The sequence below is a fragment of the Schistocerca serialis genome, unplaced genomic scaffold (assembly GCF_023864345.2).
Source record: "Schistocerca serialis cubense isolate TAMUIC-IGC-003099 unplaced genomic scaffold, iqSchSeri2.2 HiC_scaffold_115, whole genome shotgun sequence".
NCBI lineage: Eukaryota > Metazoa > Arthropoda > Insecta > Orthoptera > Acrididae > Schistocerca > Schistocerca serialis.
In genome coordinates, this window is record NW_026047348.1 from 1 (window position 1) to 5,000 (window position 5,000).

Sequence of the window (5,000 nt, forward strand, 5' to 3'; positions counted from 1 at the left end):
CAAGGCGAAGAAAATAACCAGCAGCCTAGCCGACGCCGACACGCTGCTTCGGGCTAGGAGCCGTCATACGCTCGAAAATCTTGTAACTTTTGCAGCAACTCTGTAGTGTTCTGGTGCTCAGCACCGCCAGTTCTCGGGGTCGGAAGCCTAAGGCGGCGAGATCCCTCGCCGACGCTGGAGACCCATACACCCCTCCAGTTCAACGTCGCGGTGGACACAATCACCTCCTCAACGTCACGGTGCAGGTTGGAGATAGCACGCCGGATGGACGGCGTGTCGTAGTAGGCCGCCTTCTGGGAGTGACCACCAGTCGAGCCGGAGGTGGTCTCCGACTATCTGGGCGTCGACTACGCGGGCGATGCCGTCTTTGACCGCCACCACGTCAGGCTTGCGGATGCCCTCAGGTGTTCGGAGGTGGGGCTCCACAGAGACATTGAAGCCCCTCTGCGCGAGTCCACGGGCGACATAACGCACTACAGCGTCATGGCGCTTGACCCGGGACCCGTGCGTCCTAAAGCAAGCCTGAAGTACGTGGTTGGCGGTCTCCCACGGCCTGGCAACCCCGCGCGGCATCTGGTGTCCGCCTCACGCCCGCGACTGCGCCGTGCCTTCGTAGGGAAGGCGTTGATGCGGGCGCGGAGGGCGTCGATGTATTCACGCCCAGATAGCAGGCGACTGGTGTCGGCGACCCACTGATGTTGGCCACTGACGGCGGCAGAAGATGAGAGCGCCGCACCGTCAATGGCGATGTGTAGGCGCGCCGCCCACATTTCTCCAACCTGCGTTGACGATTTGAGGAGGTGGCCCTCCCACATTAGGTGGCGCTCCAGCACCTCGATCTCACGCTGCACCTCATCCATGCCTGCACCGTCGCAGGCTGGCCCTATCTTCTTCAGCGCCAGGAGACGGGACCGACGGAGGGTCGGACCCATCCATCGGCAAGATGGAATGCCGAGGGCCCCCCTGGGCAACAGGAGCGTGGAAGTATCCCAGGGGGGTGTCCGCCGGAAGGCGGAACCATCTCCTGGACGGCGGCCCGGATGGTGACGTCGGCCGACTTCAATGCACCCACCCGGGTGCGGCTGAGGGCCAGCCCGTGGTACAGGCCAGGGAGAAGTACGTTGGTGAGAGCGTGGAGGCGCTGTTGCGGCTTCAGCGGAGCTCGGGAGATGACGTCAAGCTGCTCCACCAGGTGGCGACGTGGATTGAAGACACAGCGACCCGCCGTGGAAAATTGCAGCCCCAGGTACCGGAAGGTTTCACCCACACGCAGGGCAGGCATGGTGGTATTGCCTGCTGTGAAGGTGACATTGCTGTCAACCTTCACCTTCTTCTCGCGCCCTGACGCGACTAAGGCGAGGGGTGAAACACTTCCGGGCGTTGATCTGCAGCCCCAGGTGGGCGAGGGCTGCGGTAGCTGCGTCGATGAGGGACTGCAAGCCCCTCGGGGTCGCTGCAAACAGCAAGACGTCATCTGGCAAAGGCCGCAGCGTTGACCTCTGCGACCGGAGGATCCGAGCTCCGATGTGGGGAGGGCAGTTGCCTAAAACGTAGTCCACCGCAAAGTTGAACAGGAGGGGGGGAGAGGGGATCGCCCTGGCGAACGCCCCCGTGCTGGCTGCACAGACACGCCCACGCCGGCGCCGTCCGCTATCACTGTCGTGCTGCCCTCGTAGCACCGCTCGACATACTCGACAAAACAATCCGGCAGGCCATGCGCCTTCAGCACGGGGCGAAGGCAGCATGATCTACCGAATCGAATGCCTTAGATACGTCGATCGATGCCACAAAGACAGAGCGGCAGGAGCGAACTGCGTCGGTGAGAGCAGTGTCCAAGATGAAGGTATTTTCCAACATCCCATCCCGAGGGATGAATGCCCGCTGACGTCGTCCCACAGCACATGCGCGCATCAGGCGTGACGCGAGAAACCTTGTGAAAGGTCCGCGCCAACACCGGAGCAGACCGTAATGGGGCGAAAGTCAGCGGGGGATGTTGGTGCAGACCGTCTTCGGGAGAAGGGACGTTCGCGCCGCGAAGCAGGCGTTCCGGAAGGGCGCGGGCCAGAAGGAAGAGATTCATCACTTTCACCAGGACTTCGTGCGGCAGGCGCCGCAACCTCCGCTGGGGTAAGGCCGTCCGGCCCGGCTGCTGATCCCCTGGGCGGCAACGCGGCGGCGACCTCCTCATGTGTGACCGGCCCCCATAGGCACTCGGGAGCGACAGGCTCCGAGTGCGGGAGGAGGCGGTCACCGAATGAAGCCCGCGGTGGAGATGGGCTTCTTGGTGAAGAGGTCCGCCCAGAAGTCCAGCAGACCAGGGATGGCAGGTGGCGGCTGGAGCAGGGTGCCATCCAAGAGGGCCCGCGCACGCAACGTGCACGCGACCGTCGGAAGGCATCCTGCGTTTCTCGCGTACTCCCAGCGGCGCCGCTTGCGCTTCTGCGTCGGCGGCGCGGCAGGCGGCCGCTTCGATGGTTGGCGCGGCCGCTGTGTCCCTGGTGATCGATCTCTTCCCCTCTGGACCCGACCGACGCAAGGGCATCCGGGAGCATGCCCAGGATGACATCGGGCGGCGTGCCCCGCCCCAGACCTATGACACGATCCAGGGCAGAGAAACGCTGGGCGGGAAGCGGGTAGCCCCGCCAGATGCTCCAGATGGCGGCGTCAGTCGGCCCCTCCGGCGGCGGCCCGGTGGTGTCGGCCGCGAAGTCCCTCGGCTGCGTCGACGGGCGGCGCAGCGGCCTCGCCCGCGTCAGGCAGCGGGCTCGCCGCTCCCCGGCGGGACGCCGGCTCTTCCCCCCGACCGATCTCAAGCGCCTCCATGAATTGGCGGACAAGCTGCTTGTGGGCAGCTTGGCCGCCGTCGGCACTTGATTGCCTCAAGCGTTCGGTCGGGGAACATCCTGATGAGCTCTTGATTTACAAAGAAGAACCGGGCGTCCCTCTCGAGGAACAGTTCGGCCTCCGCCTTGGCGAGCGACAGGACTTCTTCCTCCGTCCACCTCGCGCGATGCCTCTCCGTGACGATCTCCGCGTTGGCGGCCGCAAGGTGTTGGCGGCGGCGATGGACCCCGAGACCGTTCTTGGTGGTGAAGCTGCGGTGGCACTCACTACAGGCGTTATACAGCTGCAAAAGTTACAAGATTTTCGGCACGGCCGGTTGGCCGGCTAGGTGCTGGGGGAGTTGGGGTGGCACCTTCAGCGGAAGGGCCACCACTTTTTTCTCTGAATACTGCCCCCAACTAAAAAAAAAGGGATAGTGCGAGGGGGGGCTGGTAACCCCCCAAGCCCCTGGTGCGGTCTTCCACTCTGCGAAAATCAGCGGGCTTAAGAGAGTCATAGTTACTCCCGCCGTTTACCCGCGCTTGCTTGAATTTCTTCACGTTTGACATTCAGAGCACTGGGCAGAAATCACATTGCGTCAACACCCGCTAGGGCCATCGCAATGCTTTGTTTTAATTAGACAGTCGGATTCCCCCAGTCCGTGCCAGTTTCTGAGTTGATCGTTGAATGGCGGCCGAAGAGAATCCGCGCACCCGCGCGCCCCCGGAGGAGCACGCTAAGGCGGACGCGGCCTCGCAGCAAGGAAGATCCGTGGGAGGCCAAGGCACGGGACCGAGCTCGGATCCTGCACGCAGGTTGAAGCACCGGGGCGCGAACGCCGCGCAGGCGCGCGCATCCTGCAACGCCGGCCAGCACGAGGCCGACCAACGGCGAGAGCAGACCACGCCCGCGCTAAACGCCCGCACTTACCGGCACCCCTACGGCACTCACCTCGCCCAGGGCCCGGCACGTTAGCGCTGACCCACTTCCCGACCAAGCCCGACACGCCCCGATCCTCAGAGCCAATCCTTATCCCGAAGTTACGGATCCAATTTGCCGACTTCCCTTACCTACATTATTCTATCGACTAGAGGCTCTTCACCTTGGAGACCTGCTGCGGATATGGGTACGAACCGGCGCGACACCTCCACGTGGCCCTCTCCCGGATTTTCAAGGTCCGAGGGGAAGATCGGGACACCGCCGCAACTGCGGTGCTCTTCGCGTTCCAAACCCTATCTCCCTGCTAGAGGATTCCAGGGAACTCGAACGCTCATGCAGAAAAGAAAACTCTTCCCCCGATCTCCCGACGGCGTCTCCGGGTCCTTTTGGGTTTACCCCGACGAGCATCTCTAAAAGAGGGGCCCGACTTGTATCGGTTCCGCTGCCGGGTTCCGGAATAGGAACCGGATTCCCTTTCGCCCAACGGGGGCCAGCACAAAGCGCATCATGCTATGACGGCCCCCATCAACATCGGATTTCTCCTAGGGGCTTAGGATCGACTGACTCGTGTGCAACGGCTGTTCACACGAAACCCTTCTCCGCGTCAGCCCTCCAGGGCCTCGCTGGAGTATTTGCTACTACCACCAAGATCTGCACCGACGGCGCTCCAGGCAGGCTCACGCCCAGACCCTTCTGCGCCCACCGCCGCGACCCTCCTACTCGTCAGGGCTTCGCGGCCGGGCCGCAAGGACCGGCCATGACTGCCAGACTGACGGCCGAGTATAGGCACGACGCTTCAGCGCCATCCATTTTCAGGGCTAGTTGCTTCGGCAGGTGAGTTGTTACACACTCCTTAGCGGATTCCGACTTCCATGGCCACCGTCCTGCTGTCTTAAGCAACCAACGCCTTTCATGGTTTCCCATGAGCGTCGATTCGGGCGCCTTAACTCGGCGTTTGGTTCATCCCACAGCGCCAGTTCTGCTTACCAAAAGTGGCCCACTTGGCACTCCGATCCGAGTCGTTTGCTCGCGGCTTCAGCATATCAAGCAAGCCGGAGATCTCACCCATTTAAAGTTTGAGAATAGGTTGAGGTCGTTTCGGCCCCAAGGCCTCTAATCATTCGCTTTAACCGGATGAGACTCGTACGAGCACCAGCTATCCTGAGGGAAACTTCGGAGGGAACCAGCTACTAGATGGTTCGATTAGTCTTTCGCCCCTATACCCAGCTCCGACGATC